Source organism: Nothoprocta perdicaria, unplaced genomic scaffold, assembly GCF_003342845.1.
Source record: "Nothoprocta perdicaria isolate Ctin4 unplaced genomic scaffold, notPer1 scaffold_75, whole genome shotgun sequence".
NCBI lineage: Eukaryota > Metazoa > Chordata > Aves > Tinamiformes > Tinamidae > Nothoprocta > Nothoprocta perdicaria.
This window is the reverse complement of record NW_020456032.1, coordinates 1227242-1237521: the sequence shown is the minus strand read 5'-3', so window position 1 is coordinate 1237521 and position 10280 is coordinate 1227242. Positions and strand designations below refer to the sequence as shown.

Below are 10280 nucleotides of genomic sequence, written 5' to 3'. Positions count from 1 at the left end.
CACAGGAAGACAAGGATCCATATTCTGAGTCAATGCCAGCCAAACTAAAATGTCTGGTCATCCTAAAGTAGTCTCCTCCTTGCCTCACCATGTCTGTAAAGGGCTTGGAAAGCAAACACTGCTTAGCACTATCAAGAGCACACAAAGGAAGAGCTGAGGCAGCAGCAGAGGCATCCTGACACATCAGATGGTTGCGATCATACAATGTGATTGAGTCAGTAGCTCTGATATGGCATCCATCTCACACCATCTTTAAACACAAGCAGCAAACATACATTGATACCAAACTGCTGTAAATAAATGCAACTAACAGGTGGCATCTCTACGTCTTTATCAAGTACTTATTAAAGAACATTCTTTCCTTTTGCCTCTGCTACTCTTAGAGCAGATCAAATAGTTGCACAGGAGTGTGTAGCTTGGGGAATGGCCATAATGTAAAGAGAAATCATCATCTACATCTCCACTGTAGGAAGACTGTCTGTAGGATTAACTTTCTTTGAAAAGAAGAAAGAAATTGTACCTCATGTTGGAGTACTAAAGCCATCAGGCACATTTTCCGCTCCCATTGATCTTCTTTAAATCAGTTCATCAACACTTTGAATCAGAAGCCAACAAATTCATTACACTACCAGGGCATTGTAATTGCCCCACAATACTGTTGACTCTCACTAAATGAGTGAGCAGAAGAAAATAGGACAGAAGTGGGAACGGTTTGCTGCCACCACCGTGGAGGGAGCAGTCACCTTCATGCTCTGGGCAACTGATGTATTAGTGGTATATGAGAAGTGACAAGCTCCAAAGAAATTTGTGCACGAGATGGCCCTCATTTGCTGTAATAAAAGAGACTATTAGAGCATTCTTCCTGATGCTGTTAACTAGATCCTGAACCCTTTCTGTGACGTAATTCTTCTGCATCCAGAAGACAGAGATGGGGATCAGAATGGTGCAACCTAGATAGAACTAGCAAGCACAAAGTGGAAATAGACATTTCTCAAAGCAAATACACTAATATATTCAGTGTATATAACATCTTTTCCTTCAAAACCTATGAAAGATCTAGCTATTATTTTCTCAGTTGGATTCATTTCATGCAGATACTTCTTCTAATGATACCTCATCTAAGGACCCACTCTGAGCCATTTCATTGGTTCAATCTATATCCTTTGATTTTTATTGCTCAGTGTGGACTGGACGTCTATGTCAGATAAGATTGCTCTTGGTCCCAAATTGCATGAAACACACTCATGGAATTTGATTTCTGATGAAAATATTCACACTTACAAATAGGCACATTTGCTTCTTGTAAATGATCTCTCACATTAGCTTCTCCTCAAGGCATTCCTGCCAGTAAATGCATTAGCTCAAATATTTTGGGGTTTGGCCACAAAGAGTCACAAAAAAACAGTACAAGCAGATGTAACATTTAATTTGACAAATATTTACCAAAAATGGCGCCCAGTCTCAGTGGCAGACATCACAAGAATAATTATATTCCCCGCAGCCATGTCTAACTTGGAAATCCAGAATGGGAAGAAACCATCACTATTCCTGTGGGGAAACAAAATTTATCTAAAGTTAGACCCAATTAATGCAACCAGACACCAAAAGCCCTCCAGGACTCACATGCAGACCTTAAGCATGAACTTCCCAAGCTGTAGTTACGTAGCACAACCAACAGCAACTCAAGTAAAGCACTAGCTAACGTCACCATTACCCAGACCAGCGCCCAGACAAAAAAGAGCCACAACTCAGGGCTCATCTTCACTCTTGGAATACCCTCACCTTCACCTTTGGAACTGGAAGACTATGCCGGTCTTCCTATTCCAAAGTAGCAGTCTCTACATTGAGGAGTGGTGACTTGTCAGTAAGAGCCTGGAGGCAGCCTGAAGGGAAAGCTCTCCAGTTTTTGAAATCTTCTGCTCTGAGGGAGCTTGCAGATTTGTCACTGAGAACAGTGAGACACCTTTCACAGGGGACTTTGAGAAATTTAAGCAATTATGAAGAATTCTGTCACTTACAGTTCTAGGAGGATCGTTATTCATGGAGCACTCAGCACAGATGATTCAACACCAGAAAAATGTAGCCTCTTTGGATGGAGGTTGCAAGATTATATCCATAAGGTAAATAAAGTGATCAGCTTCAATGTTTGGTGAGGGCAGAAAAAAGCAACCACATTCTCGAAGGGGGCAGACATTGTGGCAAGAGCCTTACTGCAGCAGATCACCCTAGGCATGCAAAAAAAACCAACAGTCAGAGCTGGGAACGAGAAATCACGTTTTGTTTTATTTCCATAGGGCAGACAGAAGAACCTCACTATAAAAAGTACTGAGCTTGCCAAGACTTTTCATTAACTGCATGTTTATGCAGTTTGTCTGCAATGATTTTCATGGTTTGAATATATTAAATGTGTACTGAGGTCTTGGTTAGGAGTGCCCAGAGCAAACATCTACAGTTAATGATTTTCAAGAGTCCTAGCCATGGGTACAAAGTTCTCCAGTGCTCCACTAACATCAAATCTATCATTTAATTACCAACCCTATTCAGATTTCAATGAATCAAATACATGAAAAATAAGTCTAAAAGTACATCTATGATATTTGATGTATATGCAGGACAGAAAAAATGAATTCATCATCATGTTATGCAATAACCCTAACAACCATTTCTCTATCAGGATTATGATAGGACCGTGTACCACCAGCTCCCATAGCTTTCCACTACATCTCAGATGTACAGTCTTTTTTTGTTGTTGTTGTTTGTTTTTAAAGAAAAAATTCTGTGTCCTGGAGTACCCCAACTATTGGAAAAGCTCATCTTTGCTTTAAAAAAAATACAATTATCTTCCTAGTCCTTGCAGATGTACAATTCATAAACAAAGGACAAAGAAGACAAAGGAGGAACTTAAATCCATCTATTTTCTCATGCGCCCAAGTATATGACAAACATCTATGTCAGTCCAAGGATGGACTCCTGGCACAGCTCTAGGATAGCACTATTTCTCCGCAGCACCTATGGATTCACAGTCTGGCCATAATCCACACCTTTTGGAAAATACACCTTAAGAGCCTAGATCCAATGATAAGGGAGGTGGATGGCAGAAATCAAACCAAAGATAAAAGAAAGAAAAAGAGCAATTTAAAAAGGTTGTACGAGTCTTACAAACACAGAATTTACTCAATAGCATGACAGCTTTTCAGAAAAACTGGTGAACAATTTGCCATCAGTATAGACCCAAATCAAACCCAAGGATAGGAGGCCCTCAGACTGCAAAGAATTTAAAATACTTCAATTGTGCTTGCAATTTTATTATAAAATATAGCAACAGACACTTTGAGTTAATACCCCTGAATTTAAAGCCTGTGTGCTGGGCCAGCACAGCAGCAGTTTGTCTGGCCCAAGCAAGGCTTGCTCCAACTGCAGGACTTGCTCCTCATCTCCGCTTGCAAAAGGAGACAGGAAGGCTTCACGTAAGCACTTTGCTGAGCCCTTCTCGAACTGGAAATGTTCCTTCTGTTATTTTGAACACTCTGTCCACGCATAAACTGCTTCAGGAATTACAGTCCTGGAATGTAAAATCAGAGCAGGCTGGCCGCCAGCCCTGGCTTTTCCTCCCAGCTTCACTGCCAAACGGTATCTGGTGTCAGCAACAGAAAGCAGGGCGGAAGCCTGAAGGAAAACAAGTGCCTCGCTCTAACAGCCTCTACCGGGCTGCCCAGTCCTGTCTGCTTGGCACTACGGAAAGGGGACAGAGCCCCTGCTTCTGCAAAAGCAAGCCCCACAGTCCTCCATGGTTCTTCTGTCACATATACTCCCATCAAATTTTCTCTCCATGTCTGGATTTTGACCCAGCACTAAGTGATTGAGCTTCGCAGTCCACGAGGACCGAGGTGGAAAGCAGGCAAGGCGCTCCCGGGCCAGAAATGCTCAGACCCGGCTGCAGCGAGGCCTAGGCCGGGGAGGCCCCATGGAGCCGAGCAGCAGGGTCACGGGCCCGGCGGCGAGTTCGCCCTCAGCACCGGTGGGACAGACCTCAGCCCGCCTCGTCCTCCGCCACGGCACGGGGAAGCGGCCAAGTGAAGCAGTCTCGTCCAGGGCCTGGCCGCCAGATGTTCACAGATCAGATAAACATCTTGGCACTGAGGTGCACGTGCGCCCGCTGGTTGGGGTTTTTTTCCTGCCCAGTCACTCCTAACTCACCAAGGGTTAAGAGGGCTAAACTACATCCACTTTAATAGCATTCAAATACCGTTATGAACCCCACACTCCCCCAAAAAATAGCATAGCCCAACTAAATCACCATAAAGTTCTGCATTCCTCCCTCTTATAGCCCCTCTTGAATAAGCCTACCAGCCAGAAGAGAGGTTTTGGCCCCAAAAGACATGCAATAATTATCTTGCCAGTAGCCCTTGAAGGACTTATCTTCTATATTACTCCTTGTGTTTTAAATATTAAACTCTCTACCAACATAGTTAAGGCCAACAGAGGATTTTCAGGACTAATGCCAAATACGTTGAAAAGGTTTCATCACCGAAAATTACATTTTAAGTACTGAAAGGAACAAATGAGAATTTGGTTGAAGGCAGATGCCAAAGTGATGAGCCTAATACTGGAACTCTAACTTCACAGAGAAATGACTGGGTAACTGTTGATTTGATGTGTAGCAATTAAGGAGTAATTTACACAGTGCCACTTAGTGACAAGTATAATTATGTTCTACGCAGGGCACATATCAGATAATAATTGCCTCCAGCTGAGCTGGTGTTTGTAACCCACTAAAATGGACATAAACACTATGACCAAACATGGATTTCAGCTAGAAAGTATATGACTGACCACAAGATAACGGGAAGTTGCTCACTGGCTTTTGAAGAAAATTACAATAGTACGTTGGTCTTCTCTCTAAAAACAAACAAAACAACAACAACAACAAAGCACTGATCTCTGCAGAGACCTTCAGCACAGATCTGAAAAGACAGAAAGAATAATGAAATTTCTAGGACAGATCATGCAGGAGATTATTTAGTTCACAGATTATTTAATTTGGCAGAGGAAGCATGCCACTAACCCAATGTCCTCCAGAGATTTTAAGGAACATCTAGAGACATCCCTGTTTAGACTTCACACTGTCTTATTTGGGCTGTGTTTGCTCCAAAAGTCATCAGTTTTACAGCTCCCAAAATGCTACTGGAATTACCTTTTCTTGGCCCACATTAAAATGAAGCCCCAGGGTACAGAAACCAGCTCCGAAGCCAAGGCTGTAAAGCCTCGCATAAGGGAACCAGGGGAAGGATGGAATCTTGTATCAAGCTGTGAGCAGACTTAAGCTTTCTGTAGGGTAGAAATTCTCAAATATAAACTGCAGAAGAGACCTTCAGACTGGCTGTAGCTCTGAACACATCCACAAATCTTCTCAACAAGAAGGTGGCATTTCAAAACATAATGGTGCTTTTGTGCATATACTTAATGTTGATCGGCTGCAGTCTCTACTGAACTGTGGAGCTGTCTTCATCTGGGACAAAAAGGATTAGGACAAGGTGAGAAGAACAGAAGTGGCCATAGCAACATGGAAGCCAAAAGAGAAAAATTGTAGTTTTTAGCTCTTTAATTTGGTTTCAGAATGTTTTGGGACAGCATGGCTAGTGCCCTCATAGTAAAACTTAAAGCTAAGTAGAACATGGGTCACTCACAGATTTTTGGGAGTTAAAAGAAATGCCAGGGAGTAAAGGGAGTAAAAGCCAAGTCTACCCTTTCTTACTCAAGACAGAGTGGATACAGTGACCTCAGGATGATGCAGTGATTCAGTGAGAGTTGGGATGAAAGCCACAATGGTAGGAACATTCAGAGTGAAGCCAAAGCCAGTGTGATGTGTTGTGCAGAGCCTACTGGGTACCTGGAGACTGCAACACAACAGGAGATGCTTGAGCTCTCAGAAACACCAGCGCCCACCCATCTGGACAACCCAGAGCAACTCCATTCCTTCATGAAGCAGCATGCAACACAGGCAGGCTGTCAAGCTCACAGCTAAGGCTCCTTCCTGCAGATCCTCTATAAAAGGTGCCTAAAGGAAGATTCTGGACACACAAACATCCTGCCCTCTCTCCCTATCAAGAATCCAGAAAGCCTGTTTGTCTGGAAGGATGCTGACGTTAAATTCCTATGATCTGTAGGGTATTTGTAGGACTGCCAGTAAGCAATAAGCACAAGGTTAAGCAGAACTATCACACAGGTCATAAAACCTGATATCAGTAACCTTTTTCATTGCAAACTAATCAGCTATATTGCTTCTCTGAGATTTTACCAGCCTGTTCAGAGCAATAGCAACAACAATGAATGTCATTTTTATTAAGTACCATTATTCAATTCGAATACAATAGTGTAGGAATAAAGCATGAGATCTTAGATGAATGGAACAATCAAAGGCACTTTAAATGAATGCTCAAATAATCTTCTCACATCCTTCTCCTCCTGGAGAGGATCCCTTCTCTTCTGATTTGAGAATGAAAGACAGCATGAGTCATGTTTTATCATCCCTCCAGCCATCCTTTCAGTTCTGGTTCCCACCTGGAAGGGACTCTGAAACAAATTCACTAAACAAATAGGTGAGACAGTTTAAGATGTCACCACACCATCTCAGCAGTGATCTTGCCCCAGTGCCCTAGACAACTGCCTGAGTAAGAAAATCAGCACAAAAGAACACGTGGCCACAGCTCAGCAGTGACCCACAGGAGCTGTCTCACCCAGCAGTGTACATGGGTTTTGTCCCTTCACAGAAGAGCAATAGCTCTGGATGCAGACAGGGCTCTCTGGAGGCAGGACACTCTTCAGCTACAGCAGCCAGATGCGCCAGAGATCTTCTGTCACTTATCGTTAGCTTATCAAGATTGACTTAGCAAGAGCTAAGTTGGAAAAAAAAAACCTGACTTGACATGGGATTGTACTTCCCAGAAGAAGTCCTGGTAATATACACAGTTCAGAAAGTCTCACCCCACCCTGCATCCAGAAGGAATGACCATGCCAGGGTCTGTCCATTCTCTTTATCACACATATTTTGGCTTTTATTCCAATTCTTGCCTGATTATGTTTGCTCTTATAAACACATCCAGACAAAGCACCTTGACAATTGTGTTAATAATGTATTGACATGTGCCCCATCTGTATAGCGTGCTGGTAATGAATGCATTGACTTTCATGAGCTTCATAAAAGGCATTTACAATTAACCTCTTTTTTTTCCTGATGTTTGATGCAGAAAAAAAAATGTCACTCTCAAAAGAGCCTAAGAGTGCACATTAAAGCTAACTCACCCACAAACAGGGCAGAAGCAATTTAAAAAGCAATTCTGGTATGACAAGTGAACTCCGTTCTGCAAAACTTGAGGCAGGCACCAAAGGACTGTCAGTTATAACTCTACCTGCAGCATGTGAAATGCACTCCAGCCCAAAATTGAGCTCGGCAAGACCTAGCTTTTAAGCTAGGCATACAGCTAAATATCCAGACCTGATTGTATATTTAATTGTTTCCAGGTTTGCAGTGAAAGCTTCATACACTTATTGCTTCCTTCTTACTAAATAAAATCTGTACTTGTTCTCCTACAAATCTCATGCTCCATTTTAGAATTCCAAAAGAGTTAAGGCAGAAAAGCGGAATTTGCTAAGTGCCACCTCTGCTGAGATGTCAGTGTTAAACACAGGCACAGGCACCTGCAGGACAGTGGCCACACAGGGTATAACAGGGTCTCTTCATAAGGCTGGAAAATAAACTAATACTGCCCTGCAAAAGGTCAGTCAATGAGGCTCATAGGCTCCACCACTGGCTTGGAGAAGGAGCATCTGCAGCCTGGAGGACACACACCAAGGTCCCTTTCTGGGGGGCAGACGTGGCAGTAGAGCTACTCCCACACCCAGTGCAGAATCCCGAGCCGGCACAGGTGGTAAAGTGATGTCTACGGAAGAGACCTGCAGCTGGCAAGAAAACATATTGCACCTTCAGGTAAAGTGCAAAGTAAGAATATACACCAGCCGTGGTTAGAAGCAGTACCAATGCTGCCTGAAGGTCATGTAGAGGAATTCCCACAGCAAACTGGTACGGTCAATCCATAAATAAAAGCACTAATACCTGAGATAGGCAGAAAAATAGCAGCGTACTTAGCAAACCTTTCACTATCAGCCATATGGAGCCATGCCCAATACCAGCTTTTTTGTACTGTTATGAAATAAGAAAGTAATTCCGCTTCTCTTAATTTCTTCAAAATAAAATACTTATTTTTAAAGTGATTTGCATGCAGCAATCAGATCAACAGCCAGCTGCAACAAGAAGGATAAAGTTTGCTATGCTAGAGAAGGCAAGGGAGGATGGTGCCACACTTGTGCCTTGTGAACTCATTGCTGAACTTGCCAAGGCTTCCAGGGTCCCAGGAGTTTACTCGGAGTACAGAGCTTTTTGTACCATATTTGTTTCACTTCCTTGGTATCTTATGAAAGGTAATGTTATTTGAAAGCCAGTTTAGGAGATAAATAAAATAAGACTCTCTCAAATTAAAGTTGTGTAGGTATAGTAGATAGGAAAGATAGGATATGAAAAACATAGTCAGAAAGACTGTGAGGTCCCTAGCTGTGCTGGGAAAGGGGGCCTCTTCCTCACTGCCACAGAATTTTTAGGTTATCTGGGACATTGCCCATTCCTCAAAGCCTTCCTAAAGCACAGAAAGCAGACTACCCTTCGCCCTGATCCAGTCTAATGAGGGAAGAAATGAAGTCCTGACCTGAAAATAGCAAATGCAGTACCAGGAATAATGAATTCACTATACATTTTCTAAAACAAGAGTCCTGCTATACTCCCGACACCAAAGACCTCTCCAAGCCAGAGCACACAAGCACATCCTCAGTGCAGAGGACCATTGCTTTTCTGTGCTGCTTCCACCAGTCAAAGCATTTCCCAATAGCACAACAAACAGATGCAATTTTCCCCTAGTCTCCCAACAGGGCAATGGGCAGAGTCGAACAGGCTGCCCAGGGAGGCTGTGGAGTCTCCTTCTCTGGAGGTCTTCAAAACCCACCTGGATGCCGCCCTGTGCCACATGCTCTGGGTGTCCCTGCTTGAGCAGGAAGGTTGGACGAGATGATCCCTAGAGGTCCCTTCCAACCTTGAGCATTCTGTGATTCTGTGAACCAGGATCCAGTGCTCAGCACCACACATTTGTGAGTCTGCGATGGGATGCCTGCCTGGGATGGACTAGATCAACACCAAGCCCAGCAGCCAAACAGTGCCTGGAGGTGAAGGCTTCAGTATTTCACTGTCACAACATCATTCCCTGCTGTTATTAAATTAACCCCTATCTATGCAGATCAGCTACATTCATCCCCAAGATGAATAAGAAAAAGAAAGCAGCTTAAGCAGTGCAAGTTTCCACTAGGGCTGATTACTCTATGAATTATTAATTCCCACAACAGCTCTGCCTTGCTCAAGAAAACAGTCCTTACCACCAGCCCATACCTCTTTGCCAGCCGAGCAAGAAAAAACACCCTGCAGACCCCAAAGAACAGGGCCATCCATGGAGCTGCCAGCCCCAGTGGGCCCTGCTCCACAAACACGCAGCTCTTTGGACACCTGGCCCGCAGTCTTGAAAAGAGCTAAAAACTGGGCAGCTGTCAAGCTACCAAGGGCATATCGCTGCAAGAGACACGGACAAGGCATCGCCGAGCTTCTGCTTTCCTCCTGCAGCAGAAGGAAGCTGTAAGGGCTCGGGAGAATTTTGGGGGCTGCTGTAAAGGCAGAGACAGAATCCCTTACCATGTATAACGGCACGTGGCTCAGATGGTTTTACAAGATGTTCAATGCCTCCTAATCCACTGAGCACCCAAGTTCTCTTTTACTTTCTAGAGACAAATGAAGAAGTAATTAAGATGTCTCCTTAATTAGCTGCTGACAAAGTTATGGAAAAGGCTGAAAACATGCCTTAAATTGTGCACACTGCCTGTCCTGAGCAGTGCAGGCCTCATGGCACGAGGGGTGTCCCTGCTCCCTGGGGGAGCACCCCGCTTTCGTGGTGCCCCGCTCCTCCCGACATCCCCAGGCACACGCTGCAGAGCCCAGTGTCATCTCAGCAGAGGCCAGGATGCTCCTGGCTCTTTATCCCTGCTTTTGCATTCTTGCTTTTTTTTTTTTTTATTATTATTTGCTTGCTTTTTTTTTTCTTTTTTTCTTTTTTTTTTTTTGCATAACCTTGCTTTTTCCCAATTTACTGATTTTCATTTCTAACCCAGAGAATGGGCTTTTCCCCTGC

General features: G+C 43.7%; 1 long non-coding RNA gene across 1 annotated transcript; it reads right to left on the bottom strand.

The window, feature by feature from the left end:
- Positions 1-1438: 1438 nt before the first annotated feature.
- LOC112957639 lies at positions 1439-2311 on the bottom strand. The gene is made up of 2 exons (XR_003251245.1): positions 2019-2311; positions 1439-1548 (listed from the first exon to the last, which is right to left on the bottom strand). It is a non-coding gene; the product is annotated as an uncharacterized LOC112957639 (long non-coding RNA).
- Positions 2312-10280: the final 7969 nt, after the last annotated feature.